The sequence below is a fragment of the Mus caroli genome, unplaced genomic scaffold (assembly GCF_978045245.1).
Source record: "Mus caroli unplaced genomic scaffold, Mus_caroli_1 scaffold_2, whole genome shotgun sequence".
In the NCBI taxonomy this organism is placed as follows: domain Eukaryota; kingdom Metazoa; phylum Chordata; class Mammalia; order Rodentia; family Muridae; genus Mus; species Mus caroli.
The window spans coordinates 116,683,958-116,710,835 of record NW_028227257.1 but is presented as its reverse complement, the minus strand read 5'-3'; the positions used below and the strand labels follow the sequence as shown (position 1 = coordinate 116,710,835).

The 26,878-nt window shown below is 38.0% G+C and overlaps 1 protein-coding gene across 5 annotated transcripts in view; it reads right to left on the bottom strand.

Annotated features, from left to right (window-relative positions):
* Positions 1–26,878, bottom strand: part of Fign (fidgetin, microtubule severing factor) — a 132,785-nt gene that overhangs the window by 41,391 nt on the left and 64,516 nt on the right. For 2 of the 5 annotated variants that reach the window (XM_021155244.3, XM_029474387.2), the window contains one exon: positions 14,262–14,319. The exons of the other annotated variants lie outside the window; for them this stretch is intronic. The gene's annotated coding sequence lies outside the window, so the exon portion shown is untranslated. The remainder of the gene's footprint in view (positions 1–14,261; positions 14,320–26,878) is intronic. 5 annotated transcript variants of the gene reach the window in all.

Here is a 26,878-nt window from a genome sequence, read left to right as displayed (position 1 = left end):
ATCCAAGATACAAAGAAAAGTGGGAGCCCAAGAAAGGAGGATCCAAGAAGGTGTCATGAGAGGGGAAAAAGAAACAACAGAAAAACAAACAAACCAGCCAACAAAAAAACAACAAAAACAAAGGAGCAGGAAGAAACACAAGACAGACAGACATGCATGCATGCATGAGCACTCACAGGTGCGTGCACAAACACACGCACACACACACATACACACACACACACACACACACAAAATGTGCACACACACTCCCAAAACAAGAACAGAAGATATAAGAATGGTGGAGTTATGAGTGATGTAATTTACGTCAATGAGTCAGGTCTTGTAAAAACTGACTACAAATCCAGCAGTGGAATCTAAACCATCCTGTGCCTACTATAAGCTACAAGAAGTGTCAAGACCATGACAAGTCAAAGAGAACTAAAATATTACTGTAAATTTGCACTTCTTTTTCCTCTTTTATTTTGGCCACACCCAAGACCAGCCTCACTTCAGAATGGAAAGATGGCAAGACAAGGATGACACCTGAGTAGAATCAAACCAATGGCTGTTGTCTACATGGTTGAAAGAGTGAGTCCTCATGTTAAACGATTAGCTGTGCCCTGCCAAAGAAATGTATTATGACTCTTCATTCTATGGGTTTAACGACAATTGAAACATGGAATTCTCCCCTCCAAGTCTCTCTCTCTCTCTCTCTCTCTCCAAGCATGGGGACACACCCCCAAAATAACACATTCACATCATGAGATATCTTTCTCAACTGCATCTCTAGCACAATTTTTGAGATACAGTTTCTCAATGAATCTAGAACTTGCTGTTTGAGCTACCCTGGCTGGCGAGTGTGCCCCCAAGATTTACCTGTCTCTCTCTACATCCAGTGCTGGAGTTACAAGTATGTACCCCATGCCCAGCTTTTTTTAGTGCAGACACTGGGAATCTGAACTCAGGTCTTCATGATTGTGCAACACATACTGTGCCTACTGAGTAATCTCTCAGAGTAAAAAGGAATCCTTTAGATTGAGTTCTCAGAATCATTTGATCCTACATAGAATGAATGTTACAGTATATGGGTACTTTTCTTGAAGGATTATTAGACTAGAATACCAAAAGTTACTTAAAATATTAATGTATGAAAAGACTAATGACAGGACATATATCAAAAATAAGCTACCTTAATAAGTCAGATAAAACTGACTCCATTTACAAAGGTCACCAATCTCTTACTCTCCCTTACCTTGAACACTTGTGATTATAAAATAGTTTCCATCACTTTTCAGTCCTTTGAGTTTACAACATTGTTTTTAGAAAAGGATGAAAATGGTGAATTTCACTTTCAAAGAAGCACGGCCAAATTTAAGACTAAATGTCTTGGATGATTCTGTCATGACACCAAATTCATAGACTTTTTTGTTTCTCAGCAACTCCTATTTAACACCGAACTATATGTAATCTGGGCCAATTCTTAATGGGCTACGCCATGCATCAGCAATGCAGGATCTGTGTTTTACAACTAGACCACAGTCCATTATCTCAAACAGTGATATCTGAAAGTTGTCAGAGATTTTTGTATCCAAATGAAAGTACAATTGAAAAGAAAATTCTATACCACTGAATAGGATCACTGCTAAGAACACCAGGACTGATGAGAGACAACAACAAAAAAAAAGCCACCTAGTTTCTACAATATCCTCCAGTATACCATGCTCCTTATTTAACACTTGTTAACTGAGTCAAAGCCTGTGCTCCGTGTTCTCAGGCTGGATGCAACAGATAATTCAGATAGCTACTTCCCTTCCAGGAGTTCTGACATATTTTTCCTTCCTTTTTCTACTTCTAAATGTCTTGTTTAGGGAGCTTATCTAGGAAGTTTTCCATTGCTGAAAAGAACACGGAGCAGGCCCAACAGAGGGATAAAATTCCTAAAGCTAATGAACAGAGGACTTGTTCCTCTGTGACTTGAGACTGCTAGCGATGAGTCCAGGCACCTCACTGAAAAGACTGGCCAGGACAATCCAGGTAGTACATAAGTCCTATGGTCTCTGCGGCCTCAGCCTCTGCCCTGGGGACCGTTGACCTGCTCATAGGCAATGCACACTGTCCTGAAAAAAATGATGCTCTTTTTCTTTATGCTAGTTGGTTTGGGAGTCATCCATTAAACAGCATGGATTACCAGAATTCAAGCCAAAGATTAAAAAGGGTATGAATAGCAAATTTACATGAGGAATTCAGAAGAAGATAGAACACAAGTAACTGGACCTTATCCCAGTTGAGCATGAAAGAAAATCATTTATTAAGTACTAATTTTCCCATCGCTTATCTCATGAAACCACAGTGCTACCCTGGTAAAAGGAGTTTGAGGAACATTATAGCCTGCAGTCACATAGCTAGGAAGTAGAAGAGGCAGATCTTGAAGACAAATTTGATTTCACTGTCCAGATATACTTACTCTGTTACATGAGGCAAGCTGAGGTGAGGGGAAGTGGAGGCAGGATGGCAAGGGGACCGGAGATTAAATAATTTGCGGTGAAAACATTGTTTCATGGTAAAGGTGATGTTCTTAATGCTAATTAGGGTTACTGATGTATTAATTTTAAAGTAAGATAAAAGGAACCCCTGTTATTAAACAATGAAATATATATATATGTATATATACATGTGTGTGTGTATAAATGTATTATATACATATGTTATATTAGATAGTATTTGTGTATTTTAAATTCTTCTGTATGATTTTTTTATCCTGTCTATTTCATATTTTGTCTTTCTTGCTGGTAGCCAAGTCTTGTTTCTAGAAGGCCTAAAAAACTGGTCAACCAAGCTAGAAAAGTTCTATAGCCTTTGTAAAAGGAAAAAAAAGTTGATCTGAGGGTAAGGACTGTAAGGTTTTTCTATGAGTAAAGTGCACAGGCTTTAGAAAGGAGGGAGGTGGTCTGCAAAATAAAAATTCATGTTTGGGTGCCTAGTTCCATCGGATAGGTAAATAGCAGATTACAAAATTTTGGGTTTTATTGTCTACCAATATGTGACTTGATTTTTTGTTATTTCAACATAGGAACTATGGAGATATTTTTGCCCTATAAAACAAACTGTTCAGGACAGTCTATTGATTTTTTTATGTTGGGCTCAGTGGAGACCAAGACAATATCATCCCCTAAAAGGACTTACAAATATTGTAGTTAATTATATTTTGGTAAAGAATAAAAATGCCATTTGTTTCTTTGCCACTTTTTAATTGATGGTAGGAGTTTGACATTGTTTCAAAACAAAAATGTCTTGTGTTCAAAAACTGGTAATTTGGGAAATTTACCATGGTTGCAGAAGGGTGACAAAGTTAGGAGATTGCTGACAAAAGGTACCCTAAAGGGTCTGCCAATTTTTTTTTTTTTTATGTTCTGTATGCAAACAGAGCTTTCAAAGTCAGAGCTAACATTTGCTAAAGAAAGGGTATACCATTGGCACTCATCTGGTGAAAACTGGTCTCCAACAGCTACTAACAATATTGTTACTCAATTCTTTCTGGTCTGGTTGATAAAAAGGCTTCTGATAGTTAATTTCTTATAGTGTAGGCAAACAGACCGATGATGTGCAATGATAGATCATGTTATCATTAATGGTAATTCATTCCAGGAGCTAGAGACAACCAGGAGTTTCTAAAACGCCAATTTAAAAGTACTTAATCCAAGAAAAACATACACCTTGTGATATATACTTCCTTAAAGAGAACTCAAGCTACTCATTGAGCAAACTCAGTTATTCTTCACAGACACCCACAATTACTACTCTCAAGCTTCCAGTTAAGCAGTTCAGATCACCTAAAACTTTGTAATGATTACTTGGCTGTGTTTTAACAGAGGTCATCTTCCACCCTACCGCCCAATTCAAAGCTCATGTCTCATTTATAGCACATAGCTTGGTGTCCTTTGCAAAGAACACCAATCAAGATACAAAATAACATTTTAGCAAATAATCTTGTCACAAATTCCATTACATGGTAAAAGCTAAATAAAAATAACAGCTTTTCTGCCTATATTTAAAAATTTAGATCACTTAGTGTCAGGCAATTCAGAGAAGAGGATTCAAAAAAGCAAAGAGGACGGCAGGAACATACCCATTAGCGAACAGGCTGCCACCAAATAAAAAGGGTTTAGAACACTCACTGAAAATTAGAACATTGCTTAGGAATAGGATTTCCCCCTATACAATTGTAACAAAGCTTTTTGTCTACAAAATAAGATATCTTGACTGTTCTCAAGTTACGTATATGTAAATATATTCATCCAAACATGAGCAGCTGCATAGTATCTCAGCTTAAACATTTACATAGTAAAAATATACCTGTTTACGTTAATTAGTATATATTCTGCTTAAGAAATTCACGTAATGTGGCTTGCTTAAGAAAAAAATGAAAATAAAGTATGAAACTTTACTTTCGCATACCTGTGCCCCATTTCTCTGTGTGCGGAGTACATCTTATTTGTTCCCAGTTATAGAAAGTCTGTCAGTTTCAGACACATTGCTCTTTAGAGGTTTGAAAATGGAAATTTGGAAAAACAAAGTAGCAAATACCAGTATGTACAGGACTCGGCCAATTACAATATTTCAAAAGAATACTACGTGAGTTGGCCTTTGACCTAAATATTTTAATTACATATTCTTGCTCTGACACATTATTTTTATTAGATGCTCACATTAAATGAACCCACTTGATTTGAAGAGAGGTTTATGGAAAATAAGCAAAGGCAACCATTCTATGATATGCTTAAATGTATTAAATAGTTATACAAATAAATGGCCTCAAAAAAATTTAAAAAAAAAAACAGTAAAGACACAAACTCATTCAAAGACATCCTCTAACGACATTGCACAGCAACCTAGCTCTAGGAAACGCCTCTTATTCCACTGCAGGACAGCTTCTGGAAGCCTGAAGGTGAAGACAACTGTTTCAAATGCTCACTTAATCCCATGCTGTCTTTCAATCCATGTTTAACGTTTGTCTTTACCCATACAATGCATCGTGATTTTAATCAAGAGATATTTTGGAGCCAGATCTTAGATTCCAAACTTTGACCTCACTACTATTTATCTTCTGACTTCTGTCGATTTAATTCATCTCTCTGGCCCAGAATTCTACCATCTGCAAAAGTACCTACCACCCTATAGATTGTTTTTGAAGGTCAAGTAAGCTAATATTTGTAATGCATTTAGTACAACACCCAGCACATGGTAAGCACTCAATATGTATCAAAGATTCTACCACAGGTTCTAGGAAGTTCTGTGTGCTTTCTCTTTCTGTTAAAATGTCACCTTACTCTCAGATAAAAAAAAAAAAAGAAAAGAAAAGAAAAAACAGCCTAAAAGAAGAAAAGAAAAGAAAAATCTGTTGTTTTAATATCAAACCAAAGAGATATTTTGCTTTATTTGAATTTTCATCTCTCATTGCTTATGTTAAAAACAAAATTGTGATTATATAGCATCATTTTTTTCTAGAATCAGATACTAGTTATAGTTTACTTGTGATTTATTGATTACAAGACATTAGTATTAATATTTCAAAATATGATTGGCTAATGTTTTGTGTCAGAATGTTATCTATTTAAAGTTCTAAATTTTAAAATATTTATATGATCTCAATCTAGCCAAGGTATTTCAAACCCTTCATCAATTAAGCCCTATGTGTGTTACCAAAGTGTAAAGGGGGTGGGAGGGATTGTGGCTACATAAATGTAATTATTTTGCTAGAGTTCAAATACACTTTCAGATAATTTTTGCCTGCTTCTCGTATTTTAACAATAGCAAAGAACACTGGAATTTTTTTTTCATGGTTCTTGTCTAACATCAGCCAAATAATCCCTGATTATGGACTTAGGTTTGCATAAATGTCTGTCAAGCCAGAGCCAAGTATTGATAGGAATAGAAGAAAAATCTGAACAGTGCAGTGCTCAAGGGGGCTCACTCTGAATAGGCAAGGCACTTGACCCTGGAATAATCTTGAGGATTTAGAGAGAGACAGAAAAGAGGAGCTTTCCTGTAGAGCTTCATTAGTAGATCCTCTTCCTCCTCTCCATCCTGACTTCAAACCCTTTGTAGAACTACTACAGTGATGGTTAGTCTGAACCCTGCATAATTATTTATATTTGAAAGCATATTTATCAAAATGATCAAAAGTGTCTTTTACACTCTAATTGTTTACAGGCAACGAGAACCTAATGACTTGGTGTGAAGTTTGGGATGGTGCTAGGTACTCTCGAATTAAAAGAATTCCATTATTAATGAAGATGCTAACATAGTAGTCAGGATTCCATGCACCCTCAAAAGCATCAGTAGTCTATTTTACTGTTTTTTTTTTTTAAATAGGTCCTTAAAATGAAAAAAAAAGGAAAAGGTAAGTGTGGATATTTTATGAATTCACTAGTAGTTGTATATGCGTTCAAACTTGACAAACAGCATGGGTTTGGATGTGGTTGATAGCTCACATGGTTCCCCATCATGCCTTCAGTGAAGCTCTTCTTTATGTCAGCTACCAGAGATTAAAAACATAAACAAAAAAATTTAAAAAGTAAAGAAAATCCGATGATAGAGACAAGATACAAGTTCACACACTGTCAAATTATTTCTAGATTCTGTAATCAAAGGTTTAGCCAGAAGAAGACAATAACATGCATTGGGTTTTCAGTTGACAAACCAGAGACACATTTGGAAACATCACACAAGCCAAACCCACTCCGCACTCTTAGTCTCTACCAGTGTTCTGACCAATAGCCTTTGTCACTAATTGTTTCTTTACATTGCACTGAGAAAATAACCACATCTCTATAATTCATTAGTTAAAAAGCCATTTTGATATGCTGTATTGGAAAACAGGATAGGTTCCAGAGCCTTGAGACTGACGCTCTTTCTTCCACAAATATCTCAGTGACTCAGAGACAAAAGTGTTCTTTAATTGTCAATGATCAGAATACCTTCTATAATGTAACAGCCACGACGCCACACAAAACCCCATGTCCAGACCTCCGTTTGCAAAGACAAGTCCCCTTCTCAGGGGCAGGAAAGGCATTTTGGGTTTCACTAATATCCTGGAGGTACTTACAGCATAAGTGGCCTGAGCTAAGGACTGCTTCTTTCTTCAAGAAAACTACTGCTACTTTCGTTTGCAAGGAGTCCTTTAGTCATCCATATTGGATCAAGGTGGAGAACACTATTTTGACTCACATGACTCAGATTAGGCTTAAGCAGAGTTCTTTTTGCAAGTCATCAAGCACATCACTAGCCTTGGCAAGCAAACATCTCCCAAGTCTGTTGGTGTACAAAGTAAATAACTTCATTACCTCCTGAAGATACCACTCCACAGCTGCTGACTTTTAACCCCTAGAGATATCAACTTGGAGACAGAGACAGTTTTAACTTTATTCTTGATACTGACACATGATTACCATATACTACTGTTCATTAGCTGTCAAGAGTCACAAATAGCCAGAGCTTTCAGATGAGTGTTATGACATGACGAACCAGACTGGAAGTGAAACTTCTGCTTGCAATACAATCAGGAGAGAAAACAAAAACAAAAACAACCCCCCCCCCAAAAAAACAGGAAAGGAACCCATAAAAGAATAAAACTGAAAAGTTTGCAGGTCCGCTCAGAGTAGTTCGGTTTTAGAGCAAATCCTTAGTTGTAGTTAACAAAGTCAGGCTCCAATCCTGTAGGGGTTCCTCAGGCTAAATTTCTGTTGTGCGCCATGCCTGAATAGAATAGGCTGTCTCCACCTCCCCAATGAGAAAAACTGGGGCACGAGGTATGGCAAGCATGTTTTGGTTCGAAATCTACTGAGGTGTCAGAAGCTAAACTACAAAATCATTAAAATTGCTTCTGTTGGGCATTATTTCCGTCTCTTTCATCAATAAGGAAGCAGGCAGGCCCTCTGTACTATTTCACAGGGTAGAGATGCTTGCTGGAGCTAGATTGTCAAGCGCTGCTTTTTAAAATAGCAGTGCCCTTATCATAGTAAAACTGGCCTGCTGAGTCCAAAGGGAAGTTGGCCTCATCTGCCTTCAGAGCCTAAGATGAATTTAAAATGTAAAGGTACTTGGCGTGATTCCAGCTGTTGCCTACTACAGATACTTTTAATATCTACTCTTTATTGATCTGAAGGTATATGGATAAGCAGATATATGCTGTAAATGGAAAATAGAAAGCCATCTTTAAAAGTCCAATAGACTGAAAGCAAACAATAAGAAACCTGTATTTTTCTTTTGTCTAGTCACAGAATCTGACTTTTACTGGACCCCACTCCAGCAGGGAAGAGAAAACACACAAATGGTTGGCAAAGGCACCTCTCATTCCTTATGATGATGAAGGGAGAGAAACTTCTAGAAAGAAGAAATAGTCCTCATAAAGACAGAATATAAAATCTAGTTTCATGTGGAGTCTGCTTTTCTCTTAATCCACAACATTTTATTCATTCCAGTTGGAAGCCACCCTAGAACTCTATTGTAACAGACTTCATTACTTTCAACACATCTAATTAGCAGAGATAACACAAATCATTCTTGAAGTAGGAAAATACTGGCCTGAAAACAGACAGTAATAACTTTCAATGAAAAATAGTGATGAAAATGCATAGAGTGTGTCATAGGAGATATTCTCTTATAGCTTGGGAAGAGGTTAAGGATCAGAATGGCAGACACACACACACACACACACACACACGTGCATGGAGAGAGAGAGAGAGAGAGAGAGAGAGAGAGAGAGAGAGAGAGAGAGAGAGAGAGAGAGAGAGAGAACAGACAGACACAGACATAGGTACACAGAAGCCCAGAGACAGAGACTGAAAGAGAGACTTACTGAGACATGGAAAATGAATCTGATAGATTCTTGGGTGAAGCTGAAAACCCCCAAAATTCTATAGCAGTCAAATGAGACACAGAATGTTGCTAATTAACAGAAGCCTGCATGTGACCAAATGAAATCGACTAAGTCAAACACTGTGGCGAAGAGGGAAGGAGAGTCCCGTAGGCATTTTAAGAAAGAAGAGCCCAAGGAAAATCGTTCATACCTAACGAAAAGATTTCACAAATATGCAAAGGATAGGGGAGTCAGATTGTATTCAACGGAAGATTCTGAAAATGATATATGTACACAGGATAATCTCGTGATTGGAAGCTTAGGGATGAAGTGTCAACTGTCATTCAGTCTGAGCTTCCTAGGTTTAGTACAAAGGCACTTGCTGAGAGAGCTGTAGCAACATTTACCTCTTCTAGTGGTTTTTATACAAGTAAGGTAAAGAAAGAGAGAGATGGACTGGAAATCATCAGCATTAGAAATTCCCCCCAAATAATCGCAGTACTCTCTCTTAGAAGGAATAAGTGTGTCCTCTGCTGAATAGATAGACACACCTGGGATAGTCTCAGGGAGGACGTTGCTAGTGGTATTAGATTTTGTCTTTTCTTAATAAGTAGCAGCAGTCCTTAGGCATCTCATAGTTCTGTCTGCAGAAAGTTCACCTCTATGGAGAGGATCGAGTGCTAAGACCCAGCAGGTCAATCCAAAGGGTCTGGTCTCGAGGGCACGTGGGTATAGTGAAGTTATTAACAGATCTTCTTAGGAAATCGCTTCCCATATTTCCTGTCTCAAGTCCTCAGATACCATCAGAGAAGAGAGTGAAGAAATACTTGCTACAAGCATCAATTCTTTCACACTTGATTACGTTGTTCTGTGTGTCCTTGAGCCAGCAAGTCTCAGTGGCCAACATATTTCACAGCAGGGAAGGAATCAAAACAGCCTAGCTACAGAGCCGCAAAGAACTTCCACCCCCTGGGTCCAATGGTTTAACTTCATTATTTTTTTTCCTGTTTGGACTAGTCACATATTCTGTGATGATTACAAAAACATAATCTTTAAAAAACAATAATATATAATTTGCTCAGGTTGACACTTGGGAGACAAACTAGGAAACAAGGGAATGAAAATGATAATCACACAAAACAAGAAATATTTAGAGGAAGTGCTACCATTCACAATGATTTGAGATAAGTTAATATATTTATCTCTCAATTGCCACCTAAGATACTAAGAAATGTTGCCCTCAGAAATACCCAAAGCATTCTTTACATATACTACCAAAAATATTCCCATATGCAGAAGAAACCCTATACCCTGCTGTGGTGGAAGTGGGATTAGACATTCCTATTGAGACAGCATCCTTGGGAAATCAGCTTGACCATCCCAGGATACTGACTGAATCCCAGCATCCGACTCACTGAAAACCCATTCCTCAGTTAACACAGAAGAGAATCACAGCATGGTTTGCAAGAATCCTGATTGATACTACGAAGAGCCAAAAATCCAGTAGCTTCTGGGAAAGGAGAGGCTAAGCAGTCAAAGCCTTTGTGGCGATGATAATTATATACTCATTGTTCAGTATCCCAAATCCAATGGGCTCTTCTTGTTTTCCCTAAACTAGCTGAGATTGTGTTCTTGCAGCCTCTGGGATTTATCATAGTGTAGACAATACTAAGACTCAAATTTTAGTCATGGCATTTAAAAACTAAGAAGAAAATAAATATCAGTAGGCATAAATGCAGCTCTGGTGTACTAATGGGAAGAAAATTTCCAATAAAGCAGAAAGGAAATGTAACACGCCTTCAAAAAGGATTACAGAAAAATTGACTTGTCGCAAATTTTAATCTGATTATGTGAAAAGAATCAACTCCCTCTTCGGAGATTTATCGGTTCTCTTAAGAACTCTGAGTAGTCTAAATGGTTCTTTGGTGCCATATTATTCTAAATGTTCATAAAAGCATTCATTGCAGCACAATGAAATTCGAGCAGGAATGAATTGATGCGCAGGTTGGCTCAGTCCCTTCTCACTGACGGTATCTGATCTCATAGGTCAAGGATGTGCTGAGGAGTCAGCATACATTCCAGTGCAAGGAAATCACTGCAGTAGAGAAATATTTATGGAAGTGCTGACAACATATCAATTAATAATGCCTGCAAGATACAGAGAATATTCAGTTCTTCATAAGTTGAGAAAGAGCCAAGTCAAGCTAAACTAAATTTCATGCAGTATTCACATCACAGTGAATTGACCCAGTGAAAATTCTTACTTCTAGTGGACTGGCTAGTCAGTCTGACTTATGATTTTGCCAGGAGCCTGAGTAACAAAAGCAGATATCAAAATTGGGCCTCTGGTGTGGTGCCATTCATGGGAACCAGGAAAATAGGGAAAGGGACACAAAAGGAATTGACATGCTATTGGTAAAGGGGGCCCTCTGAAGTTGGATAGAACAGGAGAGAGAAGGGTGAAAACTAAGTTCCACATGAATTAGTTTCTCCTCTTTATCTTTTTCTTGGTTTGAATATGTATTCATATATATCTCCAACTTTAACAAGATTTTTTAAAAAAGATTTATTGATTTTTATTCTCTATGTATCAGTGTTTGCCTACATGTATGTATGTGCTGCCTGTGTGTGCCTGCTTCCTGAGGAGGTCAGAAGAGGTTATCAGATCCCTTGGAACCTATGAAACAGACAATTGTGAACTGCCATGTGGGTGCTAGAATGCAAATCTGGGACTTCTGCAAGACCAGCAAGTGCTCTTAAACTCTGAGCCATCTCTCTTGCTGAGAGAACAATGTGTACACAAATTCATGACCATCAGGCAGGAGGAAGGGTGGGGGGTGAGGGAAAGGTAAATGAGTGAGTTTTGCTTCCTGTGATAAAATAGCCTGTGACTTGGAAAATCCTCCATTCTTGATAATCACCACATACTTCTCATCCAAAGAGCAGGTGACATTACACAAAGACACACATGCGTCTGCATGCGCTAGAGGCCGCCGAGGTATAACTTGGTGAAAAAGGGACCAGGCCTTACTAACTAAAGGAATATTTCTCCAGGGCAGTGTATTTATTAAATGGACTTCTAACTCCAATAAGGTTTTTATAATGGCAAGTGTTGCCCCCTTGAAAACAGTAGCAGTAAAACCAGAAGAGGGCTCTTGAATTACCTTCCTTTGTACATTCTCAATCAGCTAGGCACACACTGTTCCCCCCTGCACTGTTCTTCAAACTAAATAGATTCTGAGTGTTTTCCTATATCTCCATAGGTCCACATTTCTAGAATGTTCAAGAAAAACTATGATATGAAATCCAGTTATATGATTCATTTAAACTTTTACAGGCAGAAAAATCTCATGGAACCACTGATTTATTAATCATAGATATTCTTGCAAAGCAATCTAAATTCCCACAGAATTATTCATATGGACGCTCAATATCAAAACATTATTTCTTGTCATTTTGGTCCTTTGTTTACACCCCTTGAAATCTATCAGGAGGCCAAACAAATTCAACTTAGATCCCTAGTGTGGCCCCCAGCAAACCTGGACAAGCTTAGCTGTCTCCCCAGGTCTAAAAATTAAGCTCTGTAAGTCAACCCCGTAACTACAAAATGCAACAGGCCACAGATTTCTGCAGGAATGCGCTTACTATTTCTTGTCAGTTCAATGCTTCGATTATGTGAGCTCTGAGATTGCATCACGCTCACAGGCCAGTGGCTGTTAATTCAGAAGCAACCTGGAAACAAACTGAAACCAGCCCTCTCTATCTCAAGTGACCAGCTCCTATGTGGAAGCTGTTCCCCAATGGGCTGGCAAAATGCACTGTAGATTTGTATAGTAATTCAGAAGATAATTGATTATTTGCCAAGAGATTGTTGAGAGTTGCCACTTATTATTATTTTTCGGAGCTACTCCAGGGACATGCTTCCAATTTCACAGTGTTTTGCACATTGTGGACACTGGTGTTTCATTTCTTGCAGGAGAATGCACTGCTTTCTCTCTACTGAGCCTATGCTGGTGGCTTAGGGCAAGCCAGGAGCTGTGCACTGAGAGAAAATGCCTTCACTCACATTTGCATAGCTGAAGGTCTTGGAAGGAAATTAAGGGAAAGCCATTCTACCAGTAACATAAGGGGGAAGCCTTTGTGTCTCCCAGCTTCAGCTTGTCTGAAAAATGATAAACATCCTTCAAGACATTGAGCTTTAATCGTTTATGAATTACGTTTCTTTATTTTCCTGTTGAAATACAAGTTTCTAAGAGAGTCAAGGAAGATTTTTGTCAGGAAACAGTTGTTTTCCTCCTACAGACTAACATTCCTGCAGGCAACGCAGCAAATGAACCAATATGAATGTTTCCTTCAAAACACAGGAATCTTTTATCTATTTAGGAACAGATCACACAATATAACATGCTGAACTATTTCTATTAAGCCCAAAGATGACAAAAAAATTGAAAAGAACAAATCCATTATAAAGAATTCATATCGGCTGCTTTGTGAGCAATCCATAATACACCATATTGTGCAAACTATAGGAGATGATGACCCAACAATACAGAATGTAGAGAGGGCTTTTGACAACAGAAAAGCATAAGAGAGAGCATCATTTAATGCAGACTGAAAAAAAAATGATCCCGGATTCTTTTTCCTCCTTTATTTGTTGTATCACTTTGTAAAATCTCTCTATGCCCTGCTCTCTTCATCAGAAAGATGAGACCTATGGTTTTACTTTTATAAAGTGCTTTAGGATTTAGGGGAGCCCAGAATGCATTATATGATGAAAGTCACCATGGTGCATATCACATGACTGAGGCAGAAAAGGATCCAGGACCCTAAATCAAAACATGAATCAGCAATGAGCACTCATTTTGTTTGTCTAAAACCCTAGGATGTGCAAATCTAAGTGAGAATTGCAGCTGACCCTCTTGCTTTACAATCATTTTACTCTGCTTCTGGTTTTGAAATCTGGGTTTAATGGAAAGAATATGAATGCAGGAAAGAGTAAGGGCTGGGTTGTCTCCCAAGGAAAGATCAAGTCACTATAGAATGTTACCAAGAGGTGGATTAACTCATGCCAACTCCCCCAAAGGACCCCAATCAGAAGGCACTGTCTTTTGTCCTCTCCCTTACCCAAGCCTACTCCGATGCTGTATAATTTTATACACTGAGGGAGGAGTCAACAAAAGAGGAACTGTCTCCTCTAATTGCCCAAAGTTACACGGCTTTTATACAACAGAAGAACCAGAACCAGGGAACTATGGGCTGTATGTTCAGTGATAGGTCAAAATTAATTAGTACAAATTAGGGATTCTAGGTTCAGTGACTATTCCAGAATTAATTTACTGCTCCATTGCCAGCAAACCCTTAAAACCATCGCCTCTGCTGACTCAGATGAATGAGGAGTAAGGGATAAGTTTGAATTACCTACCTCCTCCCAAGACCTAGAATTCTATCATTCTTTGTGTCCATACATAAAGACCTGGGACCTGGAATACAAGATACATTTGGAAAGGTTAAAAGTATGAAGGTAATTTTGAAGATAAAGCAAGCCTGGCACCAGGATGGCTGAATTTATTATAAAACAACTCATAGAACAGTTAGTGGAAAAACCATAGGCCATTCTGATAGTTCATATTGCATTGAAGTATTATGAATGACCCAAATTGACTCTGAAACAAAATCCATTCAAAACCAGGCAAAAAATGAAATGGAATAAAACTCATAAACCAAAAACAAACCATGGATTCTTAAACACAGTGGCTTAGTAGACAAACTCCCTCAATACACAATCTGTTTATCAACTGACTGTCACACACTATGAACCTGTTCTTCCTTCTGCATCCTCTATTTTTGGTTAGAGTTACCCCAGAGGCCCAATGTCCAGAAATAGCAAGCCTGGCATTATTCTTTCTGATCCATCCACATGCTAGACCGTATCTCATTCACACAGACTCTATAATACAACTAAGTTCCCCTCTGACTTCGTTTCCTACTGTATATTCTTTCGTTTAGGCCCATGTTTACATCATTCAAGTTTTCATCGTTGCTTTTCCCATTGGCTCCCAACTCATCTCCATATCTTTAAGTCAAAACATCTTTCTAAACTAAAAACACAAACCGTTTTTCACCTGTAAAGCAACTACACAATTATTAGTCTTCCCAGAACAGATGGTCTAAGCTTCCTAATGGCAAACAGCAGGGTCTTACCGCCCATCTTTTCAGCTCATATCTTTTCTTTCTCCACTCACATTCTACACTCCTGAAAGAACAAATATTTGCAGATATTCCCGAGGTACTGCACACCACTGTGCCTTGACATATGTTAGTATCTCCCTCTGAAAATCCCTGTTACTTTCCTAGTGTTTACCTGGAAAATCCCATTCATCTTTTAAAGCCCAAGTAAATCTTGAATCCACTAAGTTTCCCCCAACTCCACATTCCCCTTAGAGTGAATCATAGCCTCGTCTGTTGTTGAGTGCACGATATACTTAATTGTTTATTTACCTTCTCCCATTTCAAGACTGTGATCATTTGAGAGCAGGATGTGCACTTTAATCATCTCTCCATGTCGAGCACAGATCCCAGAAGATAGAAGGTCCTTGATATGTGTTTATGATTATGAATGGCTGGATAAACAATCAAGCAGCACTCCATGGACTTAACACTGATTTTATTCAAACTCTCACACAATTCAAGGAAAGAGCCACAATACTAAACCAAGCAAAACCACAAAACCTTTTGCACATAACACACAAGGAAAGTATCTGATACAGATAAGATTTGTTCTGTTCCAAAAATTAGACAGAGATGGTGAAACAGTAAGTGGACTGGGTATCTGCATAGCTCCAATGGTCAGAAAGGGCTTCTCCCCACCAGTTAGTGACAGATACTGAATGGTTGCTGCTATAATGGATTAACAGAAGCTCACCCTGACTGGCAAGTATCCTCTGAGAAAGCTTGGCAATTTCTTGTTCCCCAAAGCAAGTATCAGTGTTATAAACTGGGTAGCAAGAGTCTGGAGAAATTATGTATGTGTAGAAAAAGGTTCAGTTATTCAATGGTCTCTTCATTTTAAAAGCACCAGATGGACATCTAAGCAAAGCAAATACACAGTCAGGTTTAGGATATAACTAATTTGAGAGGGAAAAAAATCACGAGTAGATGTATTTAAAGATGTCCTGTGGTTGAGTGAAAGCCGTAAAGAACGTGCAGAATGATCGAACCTTGGGAGGCAATGCTGGCAAGCTTGGTGGCGACAGGACAACTGGAAACATCTGTCCTGTCAGTCTATGGAAAACTAAAACTAAAAACAGAAAGTGCCAGGAGATCACAGTGAACTGATCACCAAACCTAAAATGACAATGCTCATGGAGGAGGAGGCAACAGTCAACGTCCCTGACCTTTGCCTACAGCTTCTGTAAGATAAAATGTTCCTCTTCTCGAACAGCTCTCCCTGGACCACAACCACTGTGATCCCTGACACAGCAACGAAAGCCGTGAAACCTGGACTTAACTTCAATCCTTGATCTTCCTTAGAGATGAGTCTATGCTAATGAAGATGTTTTTTCACCTAAACGAAGCAAAATTTAGAAGATATCAGGGTGTATTTCAGAAGAACTTCCTAATGGCATAGTTCACAGATTAACAAATATAATGTCTAGTAATTTAAGGAAAAGAGGTCGTCTTCTCTTTATATATTTCAGTTTGGGTTTTGGGAACAGACATGGGCACTTATGCTTGCGGCCGTTATGATGTTGATTTTTAGACAGAGTTCACTCGCTCCACCTGCTTTGAGTCTTACTCAACTTAGTCTCTCCTTTTACATGTTTACATTTTGATGCTGAAAAAAAATAAGCCTGACAAAACCACTCAAAAATGTATATCCAAATCCCTAACAGCATCTAAGCATCTGCTTCAGTCTTCAGCAACCTAGAAATAAGTAGGCATGTCGATCATTATAATGATGTCCATGGATAGCTACCCTCTCATACAAGTATGAAATATGCATTTGACTCTATACATGTTATCATCTGAATGAAGCTCTAATTGTTATATTTATGGGTTGGAAAGAAGTCCACTTTAAAATTTGTAGATTGAAGGTAAAATGAAATGGGGCATTCTATAATCAAACTGTCACTCAAAGCATAGCTGAATTAAACCCCTTTTCTTTACTTTTTTCTTTCATCCTTCCTTCTTATTTCCTTTCTTTCTTTTACAAACTTTGTATCTCAGATTATTCTGTCAATCTTACAAAGAGTTATAAAAGACTTAACAAATTGTACACTGCTGTGCAAATACCCAAGAAAACTACTATGTACATCATGATGCCTACCTCCTCTTCCTTTGTGACAAAGACATTTCTTTTTTCTCCCTAATTGCTGAGGACACCTATGATTAGCTTAAGCTCAACACTTACACTACTATTATATAAGGAAGTATTTATATTCACTTTGAGAGAGAATATTACCATGTAGTCAAAGCTGCTCTTAACCTCTCCATGTAGTCCAGGCTGGCCTGCAATTCACGGCAATTATCTTGCTCCTACCTCCCATGTGTGTGCAAGTGCATCTGGCAGGATACTCATTCTGACAGAAGCAAAAGCTGTTCAGTTGTGGTGGGTGCATGTGCATGGGCTTTCATGTGTAGGTGTGTGTACCTGTGTGTATAAATATGGGAACCTGTGCTATGACAAATGTATGAAGTTAGAGGGCAACCTTGGTATGTGGGATCTAATGACACACCTTGTTTGAGGCAAGGTGTATTTCTACTGAGTATCCCTAGCAAGCTGATTTGTGACCATCCAGACATTTCCCTGTGCTCCAGTGGGAGTGCTGAAACTCTAGTTCATTTGAATTTTACATGGGTTTGGAGTAGCTGACTTGGGTTTTTTACACCAGCATAGCAAGCATTTAGATTTACCAAGTCATCTCCATAGCCTAGTGTTCAAATACTTTATGGAGGATAAGAAGTTCTAAAACTGTGAGTAAATAGCTCATGACTGGTGTTTGTCTAATTATGTAAAAAAAGATGTCCAAGATGATAATTCTGGTGGACAGCAGAGTTTAGCCTTAACAAAACTAGAGTGATTTGCTTGGGTACACCACAATAATTTTATAATGATACTAAAATAAATGTGATTCCTTTTTAATTTTTTTCTGCCACAACAAATCATGTCAAATGCTAACAAGATAAAATGTTATTCCTGCCACACACAATGGGACTTGTGATTTTTGTGGAAATCATAGAGTAAAAAGTGTCTTTAAAATGGATATTCATTCTTTAGAATTAAAAAAAAAAACAGAAATGTAACAGCATAGAAGCCCATGCCAAAAAGTTAAAAATAATTACCCAATTACCATTACTCCTAAGTGTATATAGTACACTATTGTCACCAAATAAATCACACTGAGAGCTGCGCACACACAGCTTCGGAGTCGAGGCCTGCCTATTTGTATTTAAATTGCCTCATATTCAATTTTAATTGCTTTATATGTCTCTCTTCTCTCATTGTTATTTAGCTTATTGATAAAATGTAAGTGCCTAGTTTTTAAAATTTGTCCATAATCTTTTATTATGCATTAAGTAATTTCAGCTACTTACTACCTTCCCCCAGTTACAGTAAACATGTGATCTGATATGTGTGCAAAAGATATGTGTGCATGATACAGTAAAACAAATATGGAAAACAAGGACTACTTCTGGCTTTTTGCACACGCCTTTATGATAAGATGGTCTGTTTATTTTTCAGCAATCCTTTTTAACAGATGTAATTGGGTTATTTTAGGAACATGATTAGTTCATCAATAATACTTAACCAACCATAACATCAAGATCAGCCTGGAATGGGAATGGCTATAGAATGCGATGACTCACACCATCTATTCTGCTGGAAGGACTGGCAAGCATCATTTTACCATTTTATAAGACAGGAGACTGGTTTGTGATTACTTCGGATGCAATGCACCCAGTCGCTCTGGGTGCTCCAGACATATCGTGTGAACTCTACTAACTGGCATGATCCATTTCTCTGCCCCTCGGCCACTGGCAGATATCCAGTGTGAAGTGCAGTTAGATGGAATCATGAATAGGACACAACAGAGGAAGAGGGACCATGGGTAGAAAAGAATCAGCTTTCATAGTGGACTGTGCCTTGAAAAAAAAACCTGGAGTTTCCAAGGCTTCCTGCAGGAGAGCAGGCAGTATCACCAGATGTTTTACATGCAATATGGTGGCTATACAAGAAAAAGGACTGTTGCCAACAAAATACTTTCCAAACAGTGGGAAGCAGGTATACAGTGATCTCAAAGATCCACAGTTTATACATCCTGAGACAAACTGTATATAGCTTACCGCATGTATACATTCTGTCTGTGAATGGTAGGCACACAATTAACTGAAAGGGAACTGCTAGCATTGGCCAAATGGTTTCAAAAGTTGATCAGCCAACAATCATTTTCAAGGAAATAGCCAAAAACCAGAATTGCACTAACTCACATTTACATCATTGGGAAGGGCAATATATATATATATATATATATATATATATATATATATATAAAAAAAACACTTAAACAACCATAAATGTGTTACTTTAGAGAATTAGTCCCTACTTCTGATTCACACTAAAGAGCATGAGCTGGTATCAATTAATAATGTAGGTAAAAGTTGACATGAAAAGGGCATGAAACATGCTCATATTAATTCCGAAGTTTCCAGCATTGCCCCCTCAAATAAATTTAATTCTTTGTAACTCTGAGTCATCATCTAACTCATTACAATAATATAATCAATATATTATTGAGACAGAAATCTCTTGGTAACATGGCAAGACTAGTAATGCTAGGTTCTAAATTAATGTCTGTGTCTTGCACATGTGTCATAAATGGCTAACAAAGGGACACCGGATCGTCCCCGTGGCTGAGATAATTGTTCTGCTTTCAAATCCCTGAAGATCTATTGTATTAGTTCCCAGGGCAAAGCATCTCTTTTTCTCTTTTCTTCTTTCTCATTCTTCAATCATAATAAGAATTAGAAAACACATTTGACAAACAGATAACTGAAGATAATGGACACTCTGCAGCAATGATAACATCCCGATTACTGGTTTCATGGTGTCATTTGGGGGCATCTTGGAATTACTTACTAAGATACTTTTCACATATTACGGCCCTATTAAAACGTCTAATGTATGATGCAAAAGAATGGGCTGAGGTCATTTTTAGAATGAAGTACTTCAATTAAGAATCTATGAAAAAGTGAAATACTATATGTTGCCCCATTAATACAGGTAGTCCCTTATTCTCTAGGGTAGCCACTAAAATATAGCTTCCATGGGCCTCATAGTTTTGGAAGCTGCAACTTTATAAGTTGTTTTGAAGGAGAATTATTAATTCTACTTTAAATTCTTTACATTGCCATTTTATTATATTTTCAAATAGTCTTACATTTTATATATTTATTTTATATTTTCTATATTTTAGATTACATTATAACCATATCTTGATGTAGTTTAGATTCAAAAAACACAGCTGGCTAGAAATGCTGATTAGAGAACACGAATGTGTGCAATGGTGAAAGCTATGAACCGGGGCCAACAGATTGGCTCAGCAGGCAGAGGCATTTGCCAGAACATGATAACTGTAGTTAAATTCCCAGGACCCACAGGGTGGAAGAAAAGAACAGATTCCTTCAAACGGTCTTCCAACAACTACACATACACTGTGGCACAAACACATGGGCACCTTCATGCACACACACAGGCACATACCTCCACACCCCCCCCACACTAATATTTTTAAAATTAAGCTGTGCTCATGACAGAGAGATACTATTTAAAATAAAAATAGTTTTAATGAGAAAAGATGCTGTAGGCAGCTAATTAGCATTTCATAAATATGGAGACACAGAACTGTATCTGTAAATGAGAAGGAACGTCTACTTTGAAAGACGGGTTCATTTAAGGATACCTTCAAATAAAACGAATGTGAGGTGAGACTTTGGGTCCCTAAGGGAAGTAAGCTCAAGGAACAGACTCCACGCCTATGGATCTTATAGAAAGTTGAATGTGACAGCTGATTCTCTTCTTGACAATGAGTTAGTGTGTCCTAGACGGTTCTCTATCTTTAGATTTCAGTGCACGAGCTCAATTCAGCAAATGGTCCAGAGCAACTGTGCATTTCCCAAGGAGTAAAGATATAAAACCCCTCAACCAATTACATGTGCTAGTTTCATTAAAGCCCTCTTTTAATTGCATGGGATTTATGAAAGACCTAGTAAGAATGCCAACTTAACAAAGAGGAAATTGAAACATACGGTTTCTGAGGGGAAGGAAAAGCACCTGTTATGTTTGTTTTAACTTCATGGTTCTGCACAGGGTGGAGGGCTGAGGGCAATAGAGCACATTTGTTTAAGGCTTAGAGTTTGGAGTCCAGTAAACTCTGATTTGAGCACAATTTCAAACTTGCTACACATTCTTAGTTATGGCTTTGAGTCCCATCTGGGCCAAGTTTACTCATCCACATAAGTATCGTTCTGCTTTTCAAATCGATGGCTAATTAGCTCTCATATGATCAAATAGTGTCCACATCACAGATATCCTTTAATATAGCTAAATACAGTATGAATAAAATTTTGTATCATTATTATCCAGTGACACATGGGGGTATTTAAGATAATTGTGAAATGGCTAGATGAACACAGCCACTAAGTACAAAACCAGGAGCTTGGCATTCTAGCTTTCTTCTCAGTACTCACCTCCGTTCCCTTACACCATTCATTTAACTCAGTGCCCTCAAGGGCTGACACCTTAAAACTTCAGCTTCTCTAAGAGTCAGGCAGGAGGGAGGAGCCTTCAATACTGCTGCTTTTCCTCAGCTAATATACTCAATTCCTCCCTTTACTTTTACATATGTGAAGTGAAATTTTATTAAAAAGATTTGCTGCTAAAGCAACACTTCATCTAATATTTTTTTCTTTGTTATTTGCAGCATCCCAGAAATGCATTTCTGGAATTCACACTCCCCAGCATTTAAACAGAAAAGCACTGGGGCAGATAATTCTGGCCTAAAGCTGTTCTTAGTTTTGCACTGTCATTCATGGGTCTGCTCTCCAGAAGGCACACAGAAACAGAACTGTCAAGTTGGCCCTAAACATAGACTGATGTGGGCAACTGTTGTGTTTGGAGAGGGAAAGGGCTGGGAGTCTCTGGTGAAAACTGTTAAATATAGTCCATAAAGTTGGGCAATGGTTAACTGTTTATGAAGGCGGACCTTTAGGTAGAAATGAGGACGTCTACAGAACATTTAATCTCATAAATGACCATGTGGTTCTTTAGATTTGTTTAGTCCCCTTCTTCTAAAGAGTAGCATAAGCCTCAAGTGTAGTTACTCTTTACAAAGATTCAAACTATATATAACTAACTAACGAAATAAATAAATAAAATAAAAGATGAGTACAATGATCCCTCTTACAGGAAAGATGAGGATGCAGTATTTAAAGGGCTTTCTGAAGAGCACAGAGTCAGCTCGTTTAAGACAGGCGGATAACCTGAGTCTTCGGTGAGAATCCACTAATCCTGATGGATCTACAATAGCTTCTGAATGTGACCCTTCAGGAATGGCTATAATACCTGTTCACCTTGAACACTTTATTTATAAAAGAGGTTTTTAGCGTAAAGCTTAGAAGAATATTTACTGTCAAGACATTGATGTATTTTTTGTCTTGTCTTGTTTTGTTTTCTGATGTACCATTTGGGTTTGAGTAGTATCTTCTTGTCTGAAATAAAAGGTCTAGGGCAAATATCCTCATTCTTTCTAATACTGCAACCTTTTAATACAGTACAGCACCTCACATTGCGATGACCCCCAACCATAAAATTATTTCACTGCTATTTCATATCTGTCATTTTGCTACTGTTATCAATTATATTGTAAATATTTGATATACAGAATATCTAATATTCAACCCCCAAATGGGTTGCAACTCAGAGGTTGAAAACCTTTAGTCTAAGGTAATAGGAGTAGATATGGATATACAAAGACCTAAAACAACATTCATATACTGTTTTCTTCTCATTGTTTCCAATGGTCTTTCCTTCTCGTTGCTGAGCTTGAATGAAGAGACAACTCTTGAATTTATTTTGTTGAATCAGACCTGAAACACTGGTTGTTCTCAGCAGAAAGGATCTGATCTGTGAAGCCGAGTACATGTATTCTGGAAATTATAACCTCAGACTAGTGGTTCTTCAAGAGTAGCCTCCTGGCTCAACAGCAATAGTGTCACAGAGGCACTAGTTAGATATTCAATATCCACCATCTACTGAGCCAGAGAATACAGGGAAGAGCCTGAAAGGGTGAATTTTAAGCAACCTTCCTGGGGAAGCTGATGCTTACAACAGCTTGAGAACCACTGTCTTGAACTCAGCCTGCTGACCTGAGCATAGAAACAGCCACGGACTCAGTACCTGTCTTGTTAGCATCTCTTTTGTTCCTACTAGGTTCTTGTGCTTGAGTGCTTTTTGCTTCTTTCTCTTCCTCTTCCACATCAGCCCCTCTTCTTAGCTACAGGAAGACACTAAAGCCATCTTAAACTGGAGGATGCATGGTGGGTCGTGATATTTATACTGAGATCACCTTCTCATTTGTCTCCTGCATCATGTTGCACCCTCGCCTCCACAGGATCCGATTCAGATATATGGGATATTTCAACATATTTATACAAGACTGCCTTCAACCAAAATGGGTGGGTGACAGCAGATTTTGGACCTGGAACGCAAATTTGAATGTTGGAGGGGCTGATGTTTCATACTAAGTCAAAGGGTATCAGTGGGCATGTACTACAAGGTCAAAGTGACTCATCAAAACCATTAGAAATAGAGCTGTCAGTTGATTTTTAACTGTGGTCACTGTAGATACCAGTCTCCAATTAAATTACCATTCCACACGATCTGAGACTCAAGTCTTTATCCTTAAGTAAATCACCTGGAGGAGGGTAAATACTAATAGGTGTCTTTTCACTTTTCTATGTTTTGCTTAATTCTTTTTTTTAATTCTTTTTTTTCAATTTTATTAGGTATTTTCTTCATTTACATTTCAAATGCTATCCTGAAATTCCCCTATACCTCCCCCCCCACCCTGCTCCCCTACCCACCCACTCCCACTTCTTGCGTTCCCCTGTACTGGGGCATATAAAGTTTGCAAGACCAAGGGGCCTCTCTTCCCAATGATGGCCAACTAGGCCATCTTCTGATACGTATGCAGCTAGAGACACGAGCTCTGGAAGTACTGGTTAGTTCATAATGTTGTTCCACCTATAGGGTTGCAGATCCCTTCAGCTCCTTGAGTACTTTTTCTAGCTCCTCCATTGGGGGCCCTGTGTTCCATCCAATAGCTGACTGTGAGCATCTACTTTTGTGTTTGCCAGGCTCCGGCATAGCCTCGCAAGAGACAGTTATATCAGGGTCCTTTCAGCAAAATCTTGCTGGCATATGCAATGGTGTCTTATAAGGCTTAACTTGACTAATCCATGAATTCACTTTACACAGAGGCTGTTCTGAGGCTACTATAGTTCACAAACAATGGACTTGAGTTTTTCAAGTTGTCTCTAAAGTGAAAATCTAGAATAAGAAATTGTAAGGCAGAATGGTGTGAGGCATCTTGAGTTTCAGCATTTAAGAGAAAGGAACTCAATAATTTGAAGCCACCTTTTACAGAGAACTCAAGATCAGTTACACGGAGAGCATGTGTCAAAGGTAACACAAAAGGTCTGGATGTGTAGTTCAGTGGTAGGGTATTTCCAGGGATGCACAAGGGCCCCAAGTTCAATGCCTCACACAATGTGAAACTAAAGAGAAAGCTACCATGGACTACAGAAATGCACAGAGAATATTGGAACATATCCCCCACTATATATAAAACTGTGTATTTGTTTACAAAATGTAAAAGGATAGTCAATACATAATTCAAGAAAAAGAATTGTTCCCTTACACTGTATTAGTAACCCAGAGATTTGAAAATGCTTTCAGTTTATATTTGGAAGCTGAAAAAATTCAGTTTTGGGGCAAAACCTGCTGTACAACAAGATGGCTAAACTCATTTGATAATTTGAAACATTTGGACAAATAGTTCAAGCTCCTCTTTTCCTGAAGATCTTTAGCATGAAGCTCAAGGGACAAATCCTCATTCCTTCAGGAATATATTTGGGGTTGGAAAGCTCATGGGAGATAGTACAAAGAGAATTTTACAATCAAAATATTCATAGAAGAAAGCATTTGTAACAATACCGATTCTAGAGCATATCGATAATGATGGAAGATTATATGTTAGTGGGAGGAGGGAATGATGGCTTTCGGGTTCTCAGGGTCACCCTCTCTGCTTATGTGCTAACTTCAGTTGATACCAAAAACTGCTTCAGTGACTCTCACAGCTGTATGTCAAGCCAAGACCATCTGAAGAAGAATGCGAGCTGGGAGTGCACAGAGCTGGGTTGGCTCTGCTAATCTTACCTGCCTGGCAGAGAGCAAACCTTGTTCTCTGCATGGAACCGAAAACCAAGTGTGTGAAGCAGCAAACTCATTGTCCCTAAGTTCTGTTTCGTTTTCTGTGAATTTTATTTGAAGACATGGAAATAAGCAAGCATACTATTCCAATCCAAATAAGAACATTTTTTTCTTACCCGGGAGAACACCACAGACACATAAATTATGACATTCCAAGAACTTGAAAAAAATCTTCTGGGATCTAACAAGTAGTTTATATTTGTTCTGTCCAACAAAAACATTTTCCCCTTTTTATATTTTCTTCAGAAACATCAATTCTGGAAAATATATCATAAATTCAAAGACAATTTTAAGAGCACAAGTCTCATACTGTTCTCTTTGTTAGGCCAAATCAATTTAAGTCATTTAGGCTTATTCATCTTTCTTGAGATTTTTTTCAGGTTTTCTGGGTCTTCTCCATGCCTTTCTTGTATATGTGAGGTCTACATAAGACATGCATGACAGTAGCATGACAGTATTTCTGATGAAGTGTCCAGTGGTGTGGAAGAAGGAGAAGGGATAGTGGGGCAGTGTCTGTGCCCTCTCTGAAACTTTGGAAACTCTGACAAGGTTCCACATAGGACAGAGCACCTGTATATCACACAGTAGCTGCCTGAACTCTTAATATTTTACTCCAGTGTGGTATGTTTGCTTCACACACACACACACTAATATGATATATCACAATCAGCCAAAGTTTGCATTTATTTCATTCTCCATTCCTCTGTGTGTGTGTCTACTTTACTTTTCTATCCCAGAATCCCATCCAGTATGTAATAGTATTTGAGTTGTCATTTATCCTAAGATACTGTAGGATATCACACACACGCACACGCACACGTACACACACACACACACACACAATTTCATTTAATCTGACATTTTTTAAAGATAGAATTTCAATATGGAGATCAGGCTGGCCTCAAACTCACAAAGACCTGCAGCACAATTCCGGGCCTAACAGATTCTTGATTTCTTGCTATAATCAAGAAGATTTATAATTGAGTAGACAACAATGGAGGAAATAATAATAAAAGTAAGGCTGTGATAAACAAAATAAAAAGAGGCACTCCACCAAAATGTGCGATCAGTAACCTAAACAGGTCCCGTTACAAACAATCCAGGTTCTCCTGGATCATGGGAACTATCTTCATGCTAGCTTACTATCCTAGGTGAACACAAATCATGCCATTTGTGTTTGGTCACAGAGAAGATCAAATGACACCTGAGATACCATTTATGTTTCCCCTACCTACTATATATATATATATATATATATATATATATATATATGTGTGTGTGTATAAAATATACTAATATATTATTAAATATAAAATACATTAATACATTATTTAATTCATATATTGATATAAATTATATCTTAATATAGCATATATAATATAGTGTATATACATAATATGTAATATATATATAATATGTCTTGTAATTTTAGCATAAAAGAAAACTGAGTCTATCTGGAATAATTTGTGGCTTTGCAGAAATTTGTGTTG